The sequence below is a fragment of the Pleurodeles waltl genome, chromosome 11, assembly GCF_031143425.1.
Source record: "Pleurodeles waltl isolate 20211129_DDA chromosome 11, aPleWal1.hap1.20221129, whole genome shotgun sequence".
NCBI classification, from domain to species: domain Eukaryota; kingdom Metazoa; phylum Chordata; class Amphibia; order Caudata; family Salamandridae; genus Pleurodeles; species Pleurodeles waltl.
Genome location: NC_090450.1, coordinates 668,301,981 through 668,327,768, shown reverse-complemented (window position 1 = coordinate 668,327,768; position 25,788 = coordinate 668,301,981).

Sequence of the window (25,788 nt, the reverse complement as noted above, 5' to 3'; positions counted from 1 at the left end):
GCATGGTTTGCCAGTATGTGCATACTTGTACATTGGTGTTTTCATATGAATATAGAGCATAGAACAACTTACCAGCATGTGCACACTTCCACATTACGGTTTTATTTTTGTAATGAGCCTGACACAGAAGGTCTGTATGTGCTCACTTGCACGCTTGTGGAGTTCTCAAAGCTTGTGTCCAGCCAGCCCCTGCAGGCTTGTGCGTGCGCCAGGGCACACGTGCCCATGGAGTGAAAAATGTTTTCACTGCCACGGGGAGCTGCTTTGCCCATAGGCTAATATAGGGGAACATTTATAATTAGTTCTGGCTGAAATAGTGGATTGCAGGGGAGGCGCATCATCTTGTTTACTATCATTAGATTCCCAATGACAAACACTTTCAAATGGTAAAGGTGGTTTTGTCAGTAACCCCTTTGAAATGCCACATCTAGAAAGTGAGCATTTCCATGTTCTAAAATCGCTTTTGTGTGCCTTTTCAATTTGTTTCACGGGGCTCTGTGGGAAAACACATCTGTGCATTCCCCAGCTACAGCTGTAAAACTTGGACAACCGAAAAGACAGATCTCTGCCATCTGAGGGCCTGGCTGGATAGATTGGAGGGAGAGGTTTTGACACTTGGCCTCTTGGAGTCAGATTATGGCACCACTAAAGATAAGGATCTACTACCATCCAGGGCCCCATGGCAGACAGGACTGAAATTTAGGGAGAGTCATCTGTGGTTCAAAGGACAACCCTTGGAATCACTCCCAACTTCAAAGGCTCAGTTGAGTATAACTAGAGGGACTACACTTCAGCAATTTAGAGATACACTTGAAGGAACACAGGGAGGAGTCCCCAGCTGCATGGTGCACACTGCCAGAGGAATCTGTTGTTCACAGGAGTATTTACTGTCCTGGGAAGGGATCCACACCTTTCCTTCATCGTGGCTGGCCTGGGCACACTGCTTGCTGCAGTGTGAAACTCTGAAGTGTGCTCACCCAGAGGTTGTTTGCTTGCCCCCCCATTTTGCTTGGTGGTCTCAGGGACATCAAAGACCTCCTGCGAGGGACCTACATCATCTACTGTGTCATTTGGAGAGAGGTGCCCTCCTACGCGTCTACATCATCTGCTGGTATCCACCTCCACGTATTGGATCCGTAGACCATTTTTGTCTGAGGCAGAGCCTGCAAAGTACTGCCCGAATTCAAGGAGTGTGGCTCTTCATCATGGGCCCACGTCATGCATAAGCCTCTGGTTGGAAGTGAATGGATTACTGGTTGTGGGACCCCCGTGGCCCGCTGTTGATGAGTGGGCCTCATTTCTCTTGTGTGGCCCATTGCGTGCGGTGTCTGTGTCCCTGGTTGCAACCCTCAGAGATGGGGGCATACCTGTAGCAGTGCCGCATTCTACCTCATACAGTACCCCTGAACTGACATCTGTGTGTGTGTGAGACCGGATTTGTCTGGAGTGGCTCAAGTCATTGTGCACCAGACGTGCCTCATTCCAGGGAAGTATGCAACAGGAACTGATTGTGTGTTTAGAAGTGACTGGTGTGCCTCAAGTCATCTCAGGGAGGTACAGCAGTGGTAACTTTTCATGTGCAGCAGGATTCTCTGGTTCAACGCAAGTCATTGTGCATTAGATGTTGTGTCTCATTCCAGGGAGGCATGCAGTGGCAACTTTTTGTGTGCAGCGGGATTGTCTGGCGTGACTCAAGTCATCATGCACCTAACATAATGCCTCATTTCAGGGAGGCACTGCAGTGGTAACTTGTCATGTGCAAGCGGAACTGTCTCGTACAACTCAAGCATCACACACCAGACATTGGGCCTCATCCAAGGGTGGGCTTCATTGAGCACTTTGCATTTGCATTTGAAAGTGTCTGGTGCAACTCAGATCATTGCACACCAGAGTTTGTGCCCATTCCAGGAGGGCATGGAATCTGGTGAAATCTTGATTTGTAACTGGGACACGGGGGACGGTCCAAGTCATTGCACCCCAGACGTGGTTCCTCCTGTCCTAAGAGGTGCTAAATTGGTAACTATCTGTGAAGTGGAGCATCTGGCTTGGTTGGCCACCACTGTGAACAGGGTGTCCAAAGGCTACCCTCCCCCTGTGCTTTGCAGACCGGGGCCCACTCTGGAAGGCTGGTGTAGACACCCCTGAGTGAACTTCCGGGGTGGGGCCAAAGCTCTATTTGTAGACTGTTGCCTGATTAGCCATTCCTTCATTTTTCCATGTACCTTTCCCCCAGGATCTTGACTAAGTGTAACCACCAGCAGCAAACAGCCTAGTATCCAAGGAAAGGTTGCTTCAGTTCTAACTCTGAGGGTTGGATGGTGGAGGAAGGTTTGGATCCTAAAGGGGTCTGCAAACACATTTAGACTTCATCTGCATGTTGTCAGAGCCCCGCATGAGGGTCCTGAAAGCGAGTGTGTGCAAGTGTGTGTTGGTGACCATGGCTGACATCCATGGCATCACATAGCGGTGCAGAATGAGTGTGTGGGAGTGAGTGTCTGGGCTTGATTTCACCATGTGTCAGCATTGGCATGCACATTGTTTACTATTGTTGTGGACATTAAAATGTATTGGTGCTGCCTAGTCCATGGAGCTATTTCAAAAGTGTTATAGTTCTCTGGATGTATACATTGCTGCTATCATTCGGAACCAGGATGCATTCTACAACTGATTAACATAGAATTGGGTTGATCGTTGAGGTGGGCCTTGTGCTGCCAACGCAGTACTACCACATGTGGGTGCTGGAAAGGAAGGTATTATTTTTCACATTTTATGTAATGCTGATTTAGTATTGCTGAATGTGATTTATGCCCAGATTTACATGATGATTGCTAAAAATGGGGTCTTTGGTTGGCAGTCAGGTTACCCCCTGTTCAAGCAAGGACGCTCACTCTAGTCAGGGTAAGTCTCACAAAATCCAAATTATCCTGTGCCCACCCTCTGGGTAGCTTGGCACTGGCAGTCAGGCTTAACTTAGAAGGCAATGTGTAAAGTAGTTGCTCAATAAATCATGCAATAACACAGTATAACACCACAAAAATACACCACACAGGTTTTAGAAAAATATAGAATATTTATCTGAGTAAATGCAGGTCAAAACAATCAAGCTTTGGGCACGTACACGTTGAAATATCACTTTAGAAAATGATAAATAGAGTCTTAAGTTCTAAAAGCATTAAGTGTCTCTTGCAAGCACAAAGTACCTGGTTTGCGTCTAAATTATCCGCAAGGGACCACAGAGAAGGAGAGCCGTGGAAAATGGGGAGGTGTACGTCGGTTTCTCTGGGTGCATACAGACGATGCATCAATACTTTTTCATGCAACAAGGGCTTTGCATTGATTTCTGCCGTGCAGACTTGGCTCCTCTTCGGGTTGCGGGGTATTTGGACACCCTGGGGACGATGCAGAGAATTCCTGAGGATGCAGGATGAAGTCACAGGAGCTGTGTCGATCCAGTGGGCGATAATGGGAAAGTTCTGTCACACGGCAGGCGCTGCATCGTTTCTTCTTGCAGGAAGTCGGGCTGCATCGTTCCAGCTCAGCTATGCGTTGATCCAGTGGACCATGCATTGAAGGTTAGGTCGCAACACTGGCGCTGCATCAATCTCCACTTGGGGAGCCAGGCTGCGTCATTTCGGTTCGGCATGCAGTGATTTTCTCACCGCGATGCAGGCTGTACATCGATTCCAGCAGGCTGTGTGTCCACATTTCAATGCACAAGGAGCTCCTTGCAAAGATGAAGTCTTTCTGGCCCTAAGACTTCAGAAAACAGGAGGCAAGCTCAGTCCAAGCCCTTGGAGAGCACTCCTCAGCAGAGCCAGAGGGCAGCAAGGCAGCAGGACAACAGCAAGGCAGCAGTCCTTTTCAGCAAAGCAGTCAGGTGAGTCCTTTGGGCAGCCGGGCAGCTTTTCTTGGCGGGTTGCAGGTTTTGGTTCAGAGTTTATTCCCCAGTAGGTATCTTGTCCAGAAGGGTCTGAGTTAGTAGGGTCAGAGACCCGGTTTAAATACCCAAATGTGCCTCTGAAGTGGGGGAGACTTCAAAGAGTGGATCAGAAGTACACATGGTCACCTTTCAGTTCCATCCTCTCTGCCATGGTCGAAGCGGGGGTTTGGTAGTCCATTGTGCGAGGGCAGGCCACTGTCCTTTGACATGTAAGTGTCAGGCCGTCCACCCTCCCAGCCCAGGAAGACCCATTCAGTATGCAGATGTGTGCAGGTGTGACTGAGCATCCTGTGTTTGGGGTTGTCTGAGTGAATGCACAAGGGAGCTGTGAACTAACCTAGTCACACGTGGATTGTAAGGCACAGAAGGATTTAAGTGTAGAGAAATGCTCACTTTCTAAAAGTGGCATTTCTAGAATAGTAATATTAAATCCAACTGCACCATTAAGCAGGATTTTCTATTACCATTCTGGCCATACTAAATAGGACCTGGTTACTCCTTTCAGATCAGAATCTACCACTCAAACAGTATATGAGGGTAGCCCTAGTGCTATCCTATGAAAGGAGCAGGCCTCACAGCAGTGTAAAACTAATTTAGGAGTTTTACTACCATGACATATAGAACACACATGTTCCTGTTCTGCCTTTTACCTACATAGCACCCTGCCCTATGGGCTACCTAGGGCCTACTTTAGGGGTGACTTACATGTAGAAAAATGGGAGTTTAAGGTTTGGCAATTACTTTTAAATGCCAAGTCGAAGTGGCAGTAAAAATACACACACAGGCCTTGCAGTGGCAGGCCTGAGACATGGTTAAGGGATACTTATGTGGGTGGCACAACCAGTGCTGCAGGCCTACTAGTAGTATTTTTACAGGCCCTTGGCACATGCAGTGCTCCTTGCTAGGGAGTTACAAGTACAATAAATATACCAATTGGGTATGAGCTACTGTCACCATGTTTTAGGGAGAGAGCATATGCACTTTAGCACTGTTAAGCAGTGGTAAAGTGTGCAGAGTCCTTGAGCTGGCAAAAATGAGGTCAGAAAAAGAGAGGGAAGAAGGCAAAATGTTTAGGGGTGACCCTGCAGAAAGGCCATTTCCAACAATGATCATGTGGTATTAATTAATGTGTGTGTTGAATGCAAACTTTATTTACATATTTCTCTTGTGACGTGTTTTTTGTGATGCTCAGTGTACTTATGATATGGACATGTTGTGCCAATGCTTTACACATTGCCTCTGTGATAAGCCTAACTGGTCCCTGCCAAGCTACCCATGGGTGAGTTCAGGTTATACAGTGAGTGTAATCAACCACCCCTGACGTGAATAGTAGGTTCTGCCTGGATAGAGTTTCACCTCAGCCAACTAGAACATGCCACTTCCAACAAACTTCACCTATTCCTAGATATCTATGATTGTAAGAGAAGGCTAAAGCACAGATGGGCCCAATGAAACAGGCAGGAACTCTGATAGTTGCTTGTGTACCCAAAGAAGGGTTAGTGTGAAATTTCCTTTTGAAGTTTTTCTTTGCTCTGACCAGCCTGATATCAATCCCAAAAGTGGATGGACTGAGCTTGAATAGGTCTCTGGATGGGAGAAAGGGGAAGAACTCATTTTTGCAGACAATCGCTTTAGAGGTCCTGGGAGTTCCACCTGTTAGCCGTGTAGTCCTGCCTCTTTGACAAATAACCAAACTAGAGATTTCGACGATTGTTACAAAAATAAGAAAAAAGTTATAAAATGCTGCCACAGAGGGATGAGCTGGAGTGTGGGAACGTTCTTAGAAAACGTAAATGTTTTATCCCTAATCACTGGCCAACAGCTACTATCAGAAAGTCTCCCACACGAGAGAATTCAGATAACACCAAAACTTTCTGTCTCTCTACTATGGAGAGAACTGAGGTGTGGCCTTTTTTCTATTGTATCCAATAACGGGAAGTGCTTTCAGGGGTCAGACCATCTGGCATCCTGTGGTCCCAAGGAAATGAAGGACAAAAAGAACATCTTTCTCAGAAATCAGCTGACTAGCATACTAAACTCCACCTGGGCTGAAGAGAGCACTTCAGCTGGCCTATCATAGATTTCTCTGCTCTTTTATCCATGAAACTGTACTGTTCCATCTGAGAGCTTGGGGAGTAGTGAGGGAAATGAATTTCAATACCCAAGAAAAGTTGGGACTTAAAAAAAAATTACTTTTGGGGAAATGGGACAAGGTGCTACAACATCCCAAGAAAGATACAACATTCATTGGCAGGATTTCCTGGTTTGTTCCACTCGGAACTGCTTGCCTTAAAAAAAATAATTCAGTGGGACCTCATGCAGATATCATCTGGGTTTGTGGAGCCTTTTCTAGACAGACTTCTATGCCTTGTCACACTGGAGGATTTCAAGAACTGTACTTTCTTCTTGGGCGAAAGGTCAAGTTCATGGGAAGGAAAAGGAAGTAAAGTAAACCGAAAGGTAAGCACCCCCATTAATTACATTTACAAGATGTTTCCAGCTAATACACAATACTTCTGAAAGATTCTAGCTCACTGTTGTACCTCCAGTACTATTGTTTGATTTTTTAGTGCATTTAATCATGATGAGTAATTGTTAAGAAAAAGGATGATAGTTGACAGGTTGATAGTGTCTCATGCAATTTCAATGCAAGTACTAATGTTCTTGTATGCTACATTTGAAGAAGGAGGGCACAAGTAAAATGTGTGAAACAAAGGATTCCTTTTAACATTTGTTTGTTATGGAAACTGGCTTTTAGTGCAGGTCACTTGTCTTCATTCATTGTCTTTAGCTTATTAACTAGCTGCAGTCTATAGCTTCCAGTAAACATGATTAAAGATAGTTCAATGGCCAATGTCAACATCATAGGCTGTGTGATACAATTTCCTGTACTCTATTTTAGGGTATGTAATGTTTACTCCACAGTATTCACTCAGCATGGCCTTTACTCTGCAGCATTTACCACACAGGTTAGTAACTAACATGGGTTTTTATCTTTACCCCGCATCCAGAAGCATCTGCACCTGAAGGACCTCCATTGGCTCCCAATCCAGAAAAGATGCCACTCCAAGCTCCTAACCCATGACTACAACCTCCATAACCAAGGATCCACTTCCAGAACCACTGCTTTCACCTTCACCAACCGACCACGAACATCTGCTCGGCACACATCGCTCTCACAAAGATACCACATGTATGCCACTGCCACGCCATAGGATCCTCCTTCTCCCACCTCAACTCCAAAGCCTGTTGTGCACTCCACCTCTGCACCACACCCTTGCAGACCCACTTTAGAAAGGGAATGAAAACCTAGCTTTTCGACTAAACACCTTCAGCAAGCCCCTGGATACCCACTTAGGTGACATACCGCGCTATACAAATAACACCTGATTCATTGATTAATTGATCCTTTAGCACGCTGTACGTTGCTCCTTAGGTAAGTATTTTTTTAAATAGCATTGTTTTAAAGTTATTTAAAAGAAGGGTTAAGGTGCGGGTAGCGGTAAACAGGAGTAAAAGTGATTTTAGGATTAATTGGTGTAGAGCTAGAAGTTATAAGGGTAATTTTAGAGTTACAGGGAGGCTAGAAAGAAAGGGAATAAAAGGCAATTTTTATGTTTTGTGTAGGGTAGAGATAATAGGGGTAAGAGTGGCTTTATGGATATGGTTTGGGAAGAGAAACAGGAAGGTATTGGTAAGTTTAGGATTAAGGATTGGGTAGAAATAAAGAAGGTAGTTTTAACTTGTGCCCTCACCATGCACAGTATTGTTATCAATCATGTAATTTCAGGTATCATTAGGGATGTTATCAATGCAGTCATGAACATGTCATAGGTGATGTTAAACTTGAGGGCACTACATGGCAAGGCCACAAAATATAGTTACTTTAAGGTATGAGTTGTAGTTACTTGAGAAAATTAGAACTGGTGAATTTCAATGGAAATGTTTGTTTAAAATCTTATGTTTTATCTGATATTTTCCCTTAACTATAAAGTCCATTTAACCTTAGTTTTTTTCTGGGAATTTCCATGTTTTTTCAATTCAAATTAAGCTTTTATTACAATTCCTAACTATAGCATCAATTTAACCTAAGTTTGTTTCAGTGATTTACTGTTTTCTTTAGCATAAAGACAGATGTCCATCACTGTGTGAAGTGTGGGATGCCCAGCTCCCAACCTTCACCAAAAATAAAAATACTGCTCTGTGTACTACCTTTGAACATGTGTGGCTGTGTGCAGGACCTGGCCTTCAATGAAGTCCAGAAGTCCTAAGATGCTAGACATAAATTTGCTTTCAGGTTATGGCCAGCCAATCCAAACAAAGTGACAGTCACCACTGGGTGGTAAAAGTTAGAACTGGGAAACAGAATATTTTAATTTGCTAATAACTTTAGAGCCATTTGATGAATCCATATGAACCTTTCTACAGAAAAGGATCCTCTGCCATGGCTCCTTCCTGGAATTGTTTGGGGTGATCTATCAAATGGGGGTCAAGAAGAAGAGAATCACAAAAAGCACTTCCTCATAGACATTTTCCATAGGAAAATTGAACAGTGATCCACAAAATACTGAGGAACTGAGGGCCTGATTTATACTTTTTTAGCGCTGCATTTGTGTCATTGTTTGACGCAAAAGCGGCGCAAACCTACAAAATTCAATTATATTTTGTAAGTTTGCACCACATTTGCGACAAAAAATGCTGGAAATGTAGCGCAAAAAAAGTATAAATATGGGCACGAATACTCCAAATTTGTCAGAAAGTTAGATCTTTACTCAGAAATTGTGCTTTTTGACATTTGGTGTAAACCTGTTGGTAGTTTGGGATGAAATCATGGCTCAAAATGCATGTATATAGAGAGAGTGTTTAACTTTGTTTCTGGGACACCCAAAGATCAGATTTGATTAGCTACCATATATCCAGAAAAATGTTTAGCAGCTAATATAAAACTCAGCGACTCAGTCCCTGTGTCCTGAAAAAAAATATAAAGACATGTGAGGGGTAGGTTATGGATACCTGACCCCCTAGGCCTGGGGGGGGCGCAGAGGGACCAACCTGGGGCCAAAAAATAGATTTTTGTAACAGTACCACAGTACTGAGGTAGCACCACAATTCAAGACAAAAAAAAAAAGTAAGGGCTCCTGCTGGTTTCGGTTTGAAGCCCCCCTGGATGGGCAGGGCCTGGGAGTGTCACAACAACTCATAATTAAGCACAGTGGGCATGAGGGTCTCCTCCCCAAGCCACTGAATGGTCTGGGGACCCCATCCCCCAGGTCTCTGTAAATCATTTTCTTTTTTTTTAAAGGGGAGGGGATGTGCTGTCATCCTCATGGAGCCTGTAAGTGGTCCCGGTATACAATTTTCCAGGGCCAGAGGTAATTTATATGTTATTAAGGGCAGTGGTGCATGCCATTTTATGTCCACAGAGGCACTTTTTTGGGGTCCCATGAGTTATTTGGGGATTGGACGTGAGGACCCCTCCACAAGCCATAGAATGGACATGGGGACCCCAACCCCCAAGGCCCAAAGTCAGACAGTGTTCTGGGGACCCCACCCCTGTCGACACTGTCATGTTCTCTGCCCAAGATAGCATAAGAAAAGAATACAAATAGAATTCCCTATCTGGACCCTCCCGGGCAGGGAACATACCTTTGCTCTTGCCTGGTATGATTGGAAACAAAAGTTGTTCCCTCAGAGCTGGAGCAAAGCAGTAGAGCTGGCTTCTGCTGGTAGCGAGGAGGAATGCTGGCATGGAAGCGGCCAGGGTCACAGGAGCCATGGGCCTCCCACCACATACTCCAACAAATTTGTATGTTGTGGGTCCCCAGGGTGGGATTGAGCACCCACAACAAATACTAAGATATATATATATTGCATTGATGGGATGCAGATTGTAGTTAACAGTAAATGGTTGATTTCAATGTTTGTTTGTTTTTAAATATATTTTTCAATTATGTTATGACCTAACTATAGCATCACTTTAACCTTTATTTTTTCTGTGACTATTAAGACACACACTCACACATATATAAAATTCCAAAGGTTACAGGGATATTATAGATAGGCTTGCATTTAAAACATACAAAACCATAGCAATTCAGCTGTTATGGTTAGAGTTATTTCAAGTACCTAAACACTCATGCCCTAAGGTAACAATAACTCAGACCCCCACCAGCACAGTTTTCTTATGAATTATATTACTGCAAATGTTATAGTGACAGTTACCTTAGGGCATGAGTTATGGATACTCGAAATACCTCTAACTATAACAGCTGAATTTCTATGGTTTTGTACATTCAAAATGTAAGCCTAACTATAATGTCCCTGTAACCTTTGTTTTATTAAGTGAATTTTAATGTTTTTTAAATTCTCTTTTCTAACCATAACGTCCCTGTAACCTTTGCTTTTTTCAGTGAATTTCTATGTTTTTTTTAAAGTAAATTAATTTTCAGTACTATACATTAGTCCAAGCACTGCGGTGCATGGCCTTTGGACATGCGCAGTGGGGGTTGGCCAGCCCCATATAATCATTGAACCTCGCAACATGCATTGCCTTTGGCCATGTGTGGCAACAGTTGGGTGCAGGTGCTGCCTGCAGCTAGGCCCTGCTACCAACCACCCACATCCATGCCACTTTGAATGAGAAATGTTCTGACAAATTGAAAAAAAAATATTTGACAAGTACAAAGTGTGGGATCACCTTTTTGAATGTACCTTAAATATTTGGAATTGAAGAAAATTTAAAACTTAGAAATGACAACTGAAACTTGAACCCTCAACTTTCTGTGTGAGGGTCTGAAACCTTAACCATTAGGCCACAGATGACTCCTTAGTTTGTGTTGTCCAGACATCGCTATGAAATTCAATCTAAAGATGGTGATGTGAAACAGACATAAAGGTTCCATTACTTGGAATTTTTAACATTCAAAACAAGAGTAAATAAACAGATACCAGGATTTGAACGTTCAATCTATTGAGTGACAGTCCAGGAGCTTTACCAGAAGGCTAGAGGTGACTGTTCTGCTGTGCATCAAAAAGTAAATATAACATTCCAACCAAACATCTTGCTAGTGCGATGGTTTGAAGTCATTGTATGGAGAGATCACTGAGATAACAACCTCTCTCTCTCTCTCTTCCAACCCATTATGGGATGGAAGAGAGAAAGAAAGTGAGAAAGTGACAGGACTGCAGGGGAAGCCTTAAAACCCCATGGTCCTAGCCAGCTCTCCGTGTCCTGTGGGAGCCGGAATTGCTCCTGCACACAGGGAGGTGCTTTAAATAGCAGCTGTCAAGCATTAATGTGTTTGTCCCATGGAGACACAATGCTGACCCAAGTTGCTTGATCCCAACTCCACCTAGACGTTACGTGCTTCCCACTCACTTGTGCGTGATCAGCACGGAAATGCTTTTGATGGCTCTCTCCTCTCTCTAGGGATCTTCAAGAAACAGTATGGAACCTGCAGTCAGATACAATGTTTAGCCTTCTATACTGTCAATGGGGGTTATTCTAACTTTGGAGGAGTGTTAATCCGTCCCAAAAGTGACGGTAAAGTGACGGATATACCACCAGCCGTATTACGAGTTCCATAGGATATAATGGACTCGTAATACGGCTGGTGGTAAATCCGTCACTTTTCCGTCACTTTTGGGACGGATTAACAACTCCTCCAAAGTTAGAATAACCCTCTATATGTCTTCCCAACTTGTTCTTAAGTCAATGCGGTCCCACTGGAAGACCTACCTAAAGTGTTCCAGAAATTCAGTGTACGTTTTGGTCGTTGGGTCTTGATGAGACCTTCTAAAACACAGTCATGCTCAGAATCATAGACATACAGCAGGCAATAAAGAATTACAATCAATTCTGAAGTATTTAGATTTCTCAAATATTCCGGGATTAATCAGCGTATAATGTTAGTATCAAAAAGAACACAGTTCAGTGTTGTAACCACACTGAGAGCATAGAGTTAATATAATAACGCTCACTTTCGTATGTACGGTAATTGTAATTGGTTGCATCACAGTGACAATTGAACCTGGAAATAACAGACCTTTGATTCACATTTTGAAACTAGTGTGTGCCAAGCACTGAGTGTTTTTTATTATAGGCAATGTCTGGTACCACAAAAATGCTACATAAAACTCAACTATAACAAACATGTTCATAGTGCATCGTTAAAATAACACTTGTTCACAACACGCTCAAATCTGTACTGTCATTTCAAGTTAACAACAATGAGTGTTATTATTTGGCAGACAACAAGTATTCAAGTAACCAAGGACACTGATAACATTCCCTTCTAGTGCGAGCTGCCCGTCTGAACATCCGCCAGTCAATGATCAAAGGTAACAGGTAAAAAGCCTTTCATGATGCCAATCTTGATAATTTCTTTTCTAAGATCGGCATTCATAATGCTGGGCTGTGGAATAGACAATCCAGGAAAAAGCACGGCGGAGCAGAGAATCCCACTCTGCACCTTTAGACCTCCGACAGCAAGCAATCACCTCAAGACTAGTGTGGCTTTAAATACCTGCTGCACCTGGCCAAATCCAGCCTGAGTCATCTGGCCACGCTCAGTATGAGTCATAAGGCTGCTGTTATTGGCCACACCCAGTCCGAGTCATGAGGATGCCACAAGCTCAGGCAACAAGTTGACACGTGCACCAGATTCCTACAAGTTCTAAAACAAGCATTGGCTTAAGTAAACATTTCTCAAAGGCAACAACAATCATTAACCCATGCAATGGCAGGTGATTTGCTTAGGGGTACACTTTACTAAACGCCAGATGTGGGTTCTGGCGCATATTCAGGTTTGCAGGCCCGACAGCAGCTGTATGTATGCAGGAGCAATGTTTTCATCTCTTACCCTGCACACATGTTAACCTATGGGAGAGATAGGCCTTAAAGTAGTGAAACATGAATGCAAGAGTTTTTTCACTACCTCGACATGTAAAACTTAAAAGTACATGTTCTGCCTTTTAGGTACATTGCACCTAGCCCTCCGTGTTGTCCAGGGCCTACATAGTACATGTCCCACTTTTTAAATACACTTCACTCTGCCCTTAAAGCTGTCCAGGGCTTACCTTAGGGGTGTCTTATTGTATTAACAAGGGGGGTTCGGGTCTGGCAGGGGGGTTTAGTTGCCAGGTCGATATGGCAATTAAAAACTGCACACAAAAGCTCTGCAATGGCAGGTCTGAGTCATGTTTAAAGGGATACTGAAGTGGGCGGCACAATCAGTGCTGCAGGCCCACTAGTAGTGTTTAACTTATAGACCATGGGCGCAGGTTGTGCAGTTTAGAAGGAACTACAATTAAATTAACCCAAGATCTGTTGGGCCTTTGTCCTCCCAGTACTGAGCCCTTTTTTGGCTATTTAGGGGCTATTTAGGGGTGGTTTGTGCTTAAGGCTCCATAACTTTTTTCCACCTAAGCTATACATGCAAAATGTGCGTCCTTTTTTTCCAGCATCCCGAGGATTCTAATGGTACCCAGGTTTTGTGGGTTCCCCTGATGGGGATTGAGAAATTAGGCAAGATACAGCTAAAATGTGAGCGTTTTTGGGGAAAAATACGAAAACAAGTGCTGCAGAACAAAGAATCTGTTTTTCCCTGCAAATGGCATCAATGAAGGGATTGTGGTGCAGCAATCACCATCTTCACAGCTTTCAGAAACAGTCAGAGTTGAATCAGAAAACCACATCTTTCAACACAGTTTTGGGCATTTTACCAGGACACACCCCATTGTTACTATTTTTTGTGCTTTCAGCCTTCTTCCAGTTAGTGACAGAAATGAGTGTAAAACCAATTGTGAAAAGTAACATTTCTGAAAGGTAGACAAAATTGTAAATTCAGCAAGGGGTCATTTGTGTAGATCCTTCAAGGTTTTCCTATAGAAAGTAACTGTTGACATAAAAAATATTGAAACTGGGTTAAAAAAACAGTGATTTCTGTCTCTGTTTTCATCTGTAACCTTTTTCAGCTATGGCAGATCTTTAAAAGCAACATACCATTATGCCTGCAGGACACTTTTGGTTGTGAGGATATGTAGGGCTGCTAGGTTCACGAAGAACCCAAGGCACCCAGAGACAATAAATGAGCTGCACCTTACAATGGGTTTTCATTGTGTACCGGGTGTACAGCAATTAATTTGGTAAAATATAAAGATTGAAAAATAGGTATCAAAGAAACCTATACATTTCCAAAATGGTCAGAAGATATGGAGTCTAGAAGCAGTGGTTATTTGCACATCTCTGCATTTGGGGGTACCCATACTAGCATGTGTTTTACAGGGCATTTCTCAAAATGACTTATTTCTTACACAGTGTCATATATGGAAGGTGAAAATACAGAGAAGGACAATAGGCAATAACACTTGTTCTGCTATTCTGTGTACCCCCAAGTCTCTCAATAAAAATGGTACCTCATCTGTGTTTGTAGGCCCAATGCCTGTCACAGGAAATGCCCCAAAAACACAGCGTGGATACATACCATTTTCCCACTGAAAACTGACATGTTTTTTGCTAAGTGCCTTGCTGTAGATGTTGAGCTGTGTTCCGCTGGCATTTGGGGAAACCTAGCCAAATTTTATATTTTTTAAAACTAAAGTCCTGATTTATATTTTTTTTGTGCTGCATTACCGTCAATTATTGACACAAAAGCGGCACAAACTTACAAAATTCAATTGTATTTTGTATTTTGCAAGTTTGTAACACTTTTGTGTCAAAAAATGACGATAATGTGGCGCAAAAAAAGTATCAGGGCCCATATAGATCTGGGAATCTAGGATAGGCTGACTTGTGGGGCTCCTACTAAGTTCTGTCACCCAGAATCCTTCGCAAACTTCAAATTTTGTCTAAAAAGAATCATTTTCCTCACAGTTCAGTGCTGCAGAGTTCTGCAATTCGAAGGAGCCACAAACATCCTTCTACCCAGCATTTCCCTAATCTCCTGATAAAAATGGTACCTCATTTGTGTGGGTCGGCCTAGTGCCTGCAACAGGAAACGACCCAAACACAGCGTGGATACATAACATTTTCCCACTGAAAACAGACGTGTTTTTTTGCAAAGTGCCTAGCAGTGGACTTTAGGCTCTAGCTCAGCCGGCACTTAGGGAAACTTAGCAAACCTAGATATTTTTTAAAACTAGACAGCTAGGAAAAACTAGGATGGGGTGACTTGTGGGGCTCTCACCAGGTTCTGTTACGCAGAATACTTTGCAACCTTCAAGTTTTGTCTACAGAAACACATTTTTCTCACATTTCAGTGCTCCAAAGTTATGGAATCTGAGGGAAGCCAGAAATGTCCTTCTAGTTAGCATTCCCCCAGTTCCCCCAATAATGTTACGTCACTTTTGTGGGTTGACCAAGTGACCACGACAGGGAAGGTCCCAAAACGTATTGTGGTGATCATGATAACTACGGTTTATTGTGGCAATGGTGATAACTATTGTGAGTGTATTAATTAGCCCTCAGATCAGGAACCATTTAAGGAAAACCTATCAAACTCAGCCATTTCTGAAAAGTAGACATCAAGGGGAGTCCAGGGAGGTATTATGTTTGAGGGTTCCCCAAAGATTTTTTCCCCAGAAAGGCCTGCCCAGGTAATATGTTGAATAAAAGCACTATTTTACCTTGCATTTCTGTGACATGAACTACAGCAATATGCAGGGGTCCACAAACTGCTTACCACCCAGCGTTCCCCAACTGGTGTGTCTGGGATTAGTGCCCTGTGACAGGAATGGATCATACAACAGTCAATGGTAGTCCTTACATGAGGGCTACTGTGGACTCTGGGGTGATCCATTCCAGATGGAGACATTAGGCACAGGCACAAAAATGGGGTAGCATTTTAATCAGTACAAGTGGGGAAATGCTGGGTGGTGGAAATGTGGATCCCTGCATATTCCTGTAGTTTGTGTGACAGAAATGCAAGGAAAAATAGAGTTTTTATTCAACTTTTCACCTTTGCAGGGTATTCTGGGTAAGAAAACTTTGGAGAATCAACACAAGCCACACTTCTATGGACTTCACCGACTTTCTAGTTTTGAGAAATATCTGGGTTTGGTAGGTTTCCAAATATGGCCGTCGAGTGCAGGATCAAAAACGCAGGTGCCCGCCTTACAAAACCAGGTTGTTTTGTGATAGATACTTGGATGTCTTCACATAATGATTTGGGCCCTTCCCTGTCACCGTCTGGTGCGAAGATGGGGTTAACCAAACTATATGAGTCATCCAGTAGGACATTAAGGGGGTGATTCTAACCCTGGCGGTCGGTGATAAAGCGGCGGCCAACCCGCCAACAGGCTGGTGGTCCAAAAAATGGAATTCTGACCCTGGCGGGAACCGCCAACACAGCCCGCCACATTAACACTCCGCCCGCTGCGGCGGTACAGACAAACAGCGCGCGGTCACCGCCAACAGGCAGGCGGCAGACAATGTACCGCCCACAGTATCATAACTCACCAATCCGCCACCTTTTCCGGGGCGGGAGCCCCACTGATAAAAACACGGCGGAAACAGACTACGAACGGGAAAACGCTCACCTCTACGCACTCCACGAGGAAGAAGGACAGCATGGAACCCGAATTAAACATACTACCTGCTCTCGTCTACCTGCTCATCTACCACGAGTACGAACACCGGCGCAGACGACAACGGTGAGTACTGCACCTACGACAAACGGGAGGGGGGAGGAGGAAAGCTTATGGGCACACACATATGCGACCCCCACCCCCCCAAACTATGTACACACCAATGCAGAGCAACAAGTCACAGTCACACCAACCAAACCCCCCTGATAAATGCAAAGACAGATTTAAATTGTGAATAAAAATTTATGTACAAAATAGGCTCTGAAAAGTTATGGTCAACTAGCCAAAAAATCAATATCAAAATAAGTCTATATACAGTGCAATGGATAACCGAGGAAATTAGTCCTGCACATCAAAAGAAAATCGAAGTGTCCGTGGGCCAAAGTGTAACAACACAAGGGCAAAGCCCACACAGGAGACCTGAGTCCTCTGGAGAGAACACTGCAGGGGCATCTGATGAAAAAACTACAGGCACCTCAGGGGGAAGGGAAGGGGGGGCACCATAGCCACATGAGTCCACGACACCAGAACCACAAAGGGGCCACCATGCCTACTGTGCCATCCTGGGGAGTGCAAAGCCACAGTCTCTCAAGTCTCTACAGTAGGTGGGTTGCCCACTGTTCCATCCTGGGGAGTGCAAAGCCACAGTCTCTCAAGTCTCTACAGTAGGTGGGTTGCCCACTGTTCCATTCTGGGGAGTGCAAAGCCACAGTCTCTCAAGTCTCACAAGTGGGTGGGTTGCCCACTGTGCCATCCTGGGGAGTGCAAAGCCACAGTCTCTCAAGTCTCTACAGTGGGTGGGTTGCCCACTGATTGGTCCTGGGGAGTGCAAAGCCACAGTCTCTCAAGTGGATTACAGTCTCCACTGGTCAAGGAGTAGGCATGGTGGGCACAGTGAACCGTTAACAGTGCATGCAGGAAGGGCCCAGCGGAGCGGTGCTTGAGACGGCGGGGCCCAGCGGAGCGGTGCTTGAGACGGCGGGGCCCAGCGGAGCAGTGCTTGACAGGAAGGGCCCAGCGGAGCGGTGCTTGACAGGAAGGGCCCAGCGGAGCGGTGCTTGAGACGGCGGGGCACAGCGGAGCGGTGCTTGACAGGAAGGGCCCAGCGGAGCGGTGCTTGACAGGAAGGGCCCAGCGGAGCGGTGCTTGAGACGGCGGGGCCCAGCGGAGCGGTGCTTGACAGGAAGGGCCCAGCGGAGCGGTGCTTGAGACGGCGGGGCCCAGCGGAGCGGTGCTTGAGACGGCGGGCCCAGCGGAGCGGTGCTTGACAGGAAGGGCCCAGCGGAGCGGTGCTTGACAGGAAGGGCCCAGCGGAGCGGTGCCTGAGACGGCGGGCCCAGCGGAGCGGTGCTTGACAGGAAGGGCCCAGCGGAGCGGTGCTTGACAGGAAGGGCCCAGCGGAGCGGTGCTTGAGACGGTGGGGCCCAGCGGAGCGGTGCTTGACAGGAAGGGCCCAGCGGAGCGGTGCTTGACAGGAAGGGCCCAGCGGAGCGGTGCTTGACAGGAAGGGCCCAGCGGAGCGGTGCTTGAGACGGCGGGGCCCAGCGGAGCGGTGCTTGACAGGAAGGGCCCAGCGGAGCGGTGCTTGACAGGAAGGGCCCAGCGGAGCGGTGCTTGAGACGGCGGGGCCCAGCGGAGCGGTGCTTGACAGGAAGGGCCCAGCGGAGCGGTGCTTGAGACGGCGGGGCCCTGTTCAGCGGTGCTCTTCTGCACGGCGGGGCCCTCTTCAGCGGTGCTCTTCTGCACGGCGGGGCCCTGTTCAGCGGTGCTCTTCTGTACGGCGGGGCCCTCTTCAGCGGTGCTCTTCTGCACGGCGGGGCCCTCTTCAGCGGGGCTCTTCTGCACGGCGGGGCCCTCTTCAGCGGTGCTCTTCTGCACGGCGGGCCCTGTTCAGCGGTGCTCTTCTGCACGGCGGGGCCCTCTTCAGCGGTGCTCTTCTGCACGGCGGGGCCCTCTTCAGCGGTGCTCTTCTGCATGGCGGGGCCCTGTTCAGCGGTGCTTGTCCAGTAAGTCAAGGGAGCCAGACCTGGCCTGGACTCCCTGCTCAGTCGCCCTCCGACCGTGCTGTTGCTGGACCCTTCGGTGACGGAGTCCTGGGCCCTTTGGTGTTCTCCCTAACACCCGGGATGGGGCTTGTGGGCCCCTCCTGCTCCGCGCTCCTGCTGGCTGACTTCTCCGCCCTGCTGCCCTTTCGCTCCTTAGATGGGGCTCTCGGGCTCTTGCCTCCCCTAGCTGTTGTGGCTGGTGAAGTGGGCGAACTTGGCTCCTTGGGGGCAGCCGTGTCAGTCCTCTCACGGCGGCCCTTTAGTTTCCGGGTCCTCTTGCCTGGGGGGGGGGGCTGGCTGTCCCCTTGCTGCTGATTGAAGTGTCACTGCTGGCAAAGGGTGGACTCCAGAACCCATGCACCACAGTGACACTCGAAGCTGGGCTGGTGGTGGCTCAGGTGCTCTTGGGACTCTTTGCAGATGGAGGGGGTGGGTCAGTGGAGAGAAAGAGGTCAAGATTAGCGAGGAAAACTTTCTTAGGACCAAGGTAAAAGGTAGGAGAAGTGGTGATGGGAGTGGAGGAAGAGGATGTGGTTGTAGGAGAGTCAGGTGTGCTGTCTTTGGGTGCAGGTGCTTGTGCTGGAGGCTGTCGTGAGGTGGATGGCTGTTGGGTGGGTGTCTGCCTGCGTTTGTGTGTCTTGGAAGAGGGGGTGACAGACACAGTGGGAGAGGACACAGGGGACGTGTAAATGGTAGTGGGGGTGGTGACTGCACGTGTGCGGACTGGACTGGAGGGTGTGCTGGTGATGGAAGCACTGGCTGATGGTGGTGTGCATGCAGGTGTGAGTGTAGACGTCACAGGGAGGGAGGAGGGAGACGAGGAGGAGGGGGACACAGAGGTGGTAGTGACTGTTGGAATGTCTACATCTGGGTGTTGCTTGCATGAATGCTTGTGGGTTCTGTGGTGCTTGTGTCTGGATGAGCTGCCCTTGGGTGTTGAGGTGTGTGCAGGCTGGTCTGATGGTGTGGATGGGATAGGCTGAGGAACAGGAGACAGAGACAGGCTGGAGGCAGTCAGGAGAGGGAGGCTGGAAACAGGGAAAATGGCTGCCGTCAGTGCTGAGGCCAGAGCATTGAACGATCGTTGATGGGCAGCCTGACCCGAATGAATGCCCTCCAGGTAGGCATTGCTCCGATGCACCTCCCTTTCTACCCCCTGGATGGCATTCAAAAGGGTAGTCTGCCCAACAATGATGGTCCTCAGGAGGTCAATGACCTCCTCACTGAGGGCAGCAGGGGTAACAGGGGCAGGGGCTGAGGTGCCTGGGGCGAAGGAGACGTCCGCCTTCCTGGGCGAGCGGGCACGGAGCGTAGGCTGAGGGGCTGCTGGGAGGGCGGGCTGGTGCGCTGGGTGGCGGCTGTACCTGTAGAGGCGGGGGGCCCGGATGTTGCCGCCACCGCTAGGGAGCTCCCATCCGAGGACGTGTCGCTGTCGCTGGTGTCACCACCGGTCCCCGTTGTGGTGCTCCCCTCGCCCTCCGGATCACTGGTGCCCTCGGTGTCTGTTCCTGGTCCCACCGGGGCCTTGTGACTTGCAGCTCCCTCGTGCTCCGATGCCAATTCTCCTCCGCCTGATGATGCTAATGCACACATGCACAAGAAGATGAAGAAGAAGGGTGGGGGGAGAAAAACGAAGACCAGGTTGAGTGCATGCAATGTCAACACCGTTGGCGGAGAGGACAGACACAGGAGCCTCATGCACTAAGCCGCGCATTCGGGGTACACTACTCAGTACTTCTGACTAGGACAACAGGTCTAGAGACGACAAAGGCGCACCTGTGTGATGCTGGACCATCGATAGCTGTACTTGTCACCCTACAGAGGTGGGGGCCGGGAGCACAGGGCCATGCCTAAAGGAGAGGACTACACTACAGAAAGCGCCCTGGCCTAATGTCACCCACAACCCTCCTCCCCCACCCAGACGCCTCCACTGCGCAGAGAGATAGCAGAATGTGCTGATACTCACCCCCTTGTGTCTGCTTGTCCTCAAGCGCCCATCCAAATCAGGGTAGGCCACCACCAGGATCCGGGACATCAGGGGGGTCAGGGTACGACTGGCACCCCTCCTATGTTGGGAGGCCATCCCCAGCAGTGACTCGGCGGTCTTCCTGGTCCCGCGGCGGATGTCCTCCCACCTCTTGCGGCGGTGGGTGCCCCGTCTGACGTGAACCCCCAGGGCCCGGACTTCCTTGGTGATGGCACGCCAAATGTCCACTTTCTGATGGGCGCTGATCTATTTGACATGTGCAGGGTGGGAAGGAAAAATCATCAATTTTCTGCATGTTAGATGCGATTGGCCCCCCCTCCCCAACCTTGCCATATGGCACATGCTCTCATCTGTCGTGCTTTGCACTCCTCATTCGCCCCCCACCCCACCAACTTACATCCACCCCACTCCACACAGGCATAGCCCATTCAATGTGCACCCAGTGTACTTACCTGTTGGTCTGGAGGACCGTAGAGTAACGCATACTGGGGGAGGACCCCATCCACAAGTTTCTCCAACTCCTCAGACGTGAAGGCAGGGGCCCTTTCCCCAGTCGCAGCAGCCATTGTCACTTCCAGACCGAGATCACAGTAGCACTTGCAGTATAGGTCCTCTCCTGTGGATGATCAGGTCTCGAGTGATTAAGCAGATAGAAAATGGCGGTCACGCCCGTGGCGGTGCGTACCGCGGCGTTGCATACCGCGACCGCCGGCGCACCTCGTCATTGGCTCCTGAAACCCATAGGCTTCAATGTTAGCCAATGCGGCTTCGTATAGCGGTCTTCGACCGCCTACCGCCACGGTGTGCCACGCCAGCGCATTGACCTCACATCCCATTGTCCCACTTCACAGGTCAGGCAGCCGCCATTTCAAGGGCCCACATGGCATAATGTGTACTGCGTCACACAGGCCTAGGCCTTGCATTGCCACACATACACGTCTTTCAATACATAGATAATCGTGTGCTATGCATGCAGTGGTGAACGTACCTGTGATTTGCTTGACTCTGTGCTCCATGCTGTCCTTCCTAGGCACCGTCCGCTGGGACTTGCGAGGAGAAGGATGAATCCTCGCGTGTACCGACCGCTGGTGGACCTGTCGACAATGGAAGAACGCCATATCATACTACGATACCGACTTGACCGAGCCACTATACATGAACTGTGTGCCCAGCTGGAGCCAGCCCTGATGTCCCCCATCTGCCAACCCACAGGAATTCCCCCTCTAGTGCAGGTTCTGTCAGTCCTCCATTTTTTGGCAAGTGGCTCATTCCAGACAACAGTGGCCATGTCATCTGGAATGTCTCAGCCTATGTTTTCAAAAATCTTGTCTAGAGTGTTGTCTGCCCTGACGAAACACATGCAGCGCTACATTGTATTCCCTGAGGAGGTTGATTTGGCCACTGTGAAGGGTGATTTTTATGCCCTTGGACATATCCCCAACATAATTGGTGCCATTGATGGGACCCATGTGGCTTTAGTACCCCCAAAAGACGATGAGCAGGTGTACAGAAACAGGAAAAGTTACCATTTTATGAACGTCCAGGTGGTCTGTTTGGCTGACCAGTACATCTCCCATGTGAATGCCAAGTTCCCTGGATCAGTGCATGACGCGTATGTGATGCGAAATAGCAGCATCCCTTATGTGATGGAACAGCTACAGAGACAACATGTGTGGCTAATTGGTGACTCTGGTTACCCCAACCTGCCTTGGCTATTGACCCCAGTGAGGAATCCCCGGACCAGGTCAGAGGAACGGTACAATGAGGCCCATGGGCGGACTAGGAGGATCATTGAAAGAACCTTTGGCCTCCTGAAGGCCAGGTTTAGGTGCCTGCATATGACAGGGGGATCCCTGATGTACTCACCAAAAAAGGTGTGCCAGATCATCGTGGCCTGCTGTATGCTTCACAATCTGGCATTGCGACGTCAGGTGCCTTTCCTGCAGGAGGATGGTCCAGATGGTGGTGTTGAAGCAGCTGTGGAGCCTGCGGAGAGTGAAGAGGAGGAAGACGAAGAGGACGACCCAGACAACAGGGACAGAGTTATCCAACAGTGTTTTCAGTAGCACACAGGTAGGAATCACCCACGCCATTTAACATTTACTGAAAGCCCCCTGCATCTTTACTTTGTGTATTTCCCCCCAGTTCTTTTAAACTGATGTTTGATTTTCCCTTCCCTTTTCAGTGCTGTATGACCCACTGCTTGACTTCTGCTTGGTTAGCCCATGGACTAATGCTTATTGACATCGGTATGTTGTCATCACATAAATAACAGAACATTATTGATCAGTAATGTGTTATACATTTGTAAATATTACAGGCTGACTCCAGAATGATTTCAGTGCAATGAGTGATTAATTTTTAGTGCTAGATATTGGTACATGATATTAAAACGGTGATGGGTGAGGGTGGAGTTATGTCCATGGCAGAGTCCAGTTCTCGGTCGCACAGGTGCATTGTCCATATGCCTGTGGAAGGATGGAGCAGGGGCAGTTCAAGGTTGGACAGGGTGACACTGTGGGACAGTGGAATGACATCCGGGGGGATATTAGGCTGGCGGGGGTCTTGGCATCCTACTCTGTCTTCCTTTGAGATCTCAGGTTCCTCTTGCGGGGTGGTTGTTCTTCAGCAGGAGGTGGGGTTCTGGTGGGCCGTCGTTCTGTGGGGGCCTCCTGACCACTAGCGCCGGCGGAGGTGGTAGGCTGTTCCTGGCTAGTGACAGTGGCCCTTTGTGGTGCCACATGGTCCCGCAATGTGATTCTATATGGTTGAGGGCCTGGACTATGGTCCCCATAGCGGTAGCGATGTTCCTGAGTTCATTGCTGAACCCCATGTACCGTTCCTCCTGCTGTGCCTGGATCTCGGTGAACCTGGCCAGTACCGTCGCCATCGTCTCCTGGGAGTGATGGTATGCTCCCATGATGGTGGTGAGGGCCTCTTGGAGAGTCGGTTCCCTGGGCCTGTCCTCCCCCCCTGTCGCACAGCAGCCCTCCCAGTTGCCCTGTTTCCACGGGCCTCTGTCCCCTGGACGGTGTGCCCACTACCACTGCCCCCAGGTCCCTGTTGTTGTTGGGGTGTTGGGTCAGCCTGGGTGCCCTGTAGTGGCGGACACACCGCTGATTGACGCGTCCGCGAGACAGAGGCATGGGCCCGCTGGGTGGGAGCTGTGCTTGTGTTCCCAGAGGGGGTTGGGTCTGCTGTGGCCTGTGTCTGTATGTGGGGAACCGACTGTCCAGAGGTCCCCGATGGTCCGGGCTGGTCATCAGGTTCTAGGTCGACAGAGCTGCTGTCCTCGCTGGGGGCCTGTTCTGGGGGTGGGATGGACAAATCTGGACCCTCCGTGGCGGTGTGTTGGCGTTCGGGCCCTGCAGGGGTAAAGGAGTATGGTTATTGTTTCGGTGTGTGCCATGGCGTGCATTTTGAGTGCCCTTGGCCCCCAGTGCTGGCATTCCCTTGTGCGAGGTGTTGTGAGGGTGGTGGGGGGGGGGGTGTATGGGTATGTGCAATGGTCATGCTTTGGTGGTGGCTGTCTATGGTTTGTGTTGGCATTCAGGGGTTGGTGTTGTTTAGGGTGGGTTGTGCTGGTGAGACATTGGCAGGGAGGTTGTGTGCTGGGGGGTTGAGATTGGGGGTGAGGGGGGGGTTGGCATGCTGGTGGTTGGGGGGGGGTGAAGTAGTTGAGATTCGAATTACCAGAGTCCATTCCTCCGTGTACTCCAGCGAGGCCATCAGGATGCAGGATGTTTACCACCTCTTGCTCCCATGCTGTGAATTGGGGTGGAGTGGGTGGGGGTCCGCCGCCAGTCTTCTGCACAGCGATGTTGTGTCGCGACACCATCGAGCGCACCTTCCCCCGTAGGTCGTTCCATCGCTTTCTGATATCTTCCCGATTTCTGGGATGCTGTCCCACAGCGTTGACCCTGTCTACGATCCTTTGCCATAGCTCAGCCTTCCTTGCTATAGTGGTGTGCTGCACCTGTGTGCCGAAGAGCTGGGGCTCAACCCTTATAATTTCCTCCACCATGACCCTGAGTTCTTGGTCCGAGAACCTGGGGTGTCTTTGGGGTGCCATGGGGTGGTGTGGATGAGGTGTGGGGTGTTGTTTGTGGTGATGTGCGTGGTGATATGTGGTGATGTGTGCGTAGATGTGGTGTGGGTGATGAAGTTGGGTTCCTGTGTGTGTTGGGGTTTTCTATTGCTGTGCTCGCTCTCTCTATCTCTATCTCTCTCGCCTTCTCTCCGATTTCCAACTAGTGGGGGTTTGTGGGTGATGTGGGTGTGTGTTTTATAGTTGATTGGATGTGTGGGAGTGTTGTTTGTATGTGTGTCAGGTGTGTGTATTTCAAATTGTCCAATGTGGCTGTGTTTTGGAGCTGTGTGTGTATTTTGAGCGCAGCGGTGTGTACCGCCAATTGAATACCGCGGTTGAAGGACCGCCGCGTGGATCAGAATGGCATGGGCGTGTTTGTGTTGGCGTGACGGTGGAGGTTTGGTCATCTCCAGTTTTCCGCGGCCCGCTGATGAGGCGGCCTTCCTTGGATGTCGGATTGTTGGCGGTTTCACAGTTGGTGGTCAGAATGACCGTGGCGGTTTACCGCGGCCGCGGCGGTAGAATGGCGGACTTCTGACCGGCGATAAGGGTCTTTTACCGCTGAGGTCAGAATGACCCCCTAAGGTGGGTTTCTGCACTAACCCCATTTTGAGTGTAATACCTTAAAATATCTCCAATTCCGCCAGCGAAATGGAAGTCCACTGCCGTGCCCTAGAACCGGGCCCTCGTAAAATCTCCACTCATGTGAACTTTTGGAGGCATTTAACCTGGATGTAAAATGAAATGTGGATGTCATATCATCTGAACACTAGTCACACAGGATTGAGCAAATCGCTGAATAATGCCAGATTGATTATTTAAGACTATTTTATTGTGCGGTGAGGGGAGATTTCGCCTGCTCCAGAATACAATGTAATGTATTATAAAAGTCATCACAAGTTGATTTTTCAAGGAATGGGAAGAGATAAGGATTTCCGTTTACATTTGAACCAGAGAAATGGCTCAAGAAAGTATTTTTACTATGTTGGTTTTGATTTACTTATCTGCAAATGAAGTAAATGAATTGGGAAATTGCGCTTTTCAGTTGAAAAAGGCTGAACTGACAACTGAAACGCATTCTGAGCCTGAGTTCAATGCTGCTGAATGAATGCCACCATTATTCTTGATTTCGAGTGCAGGT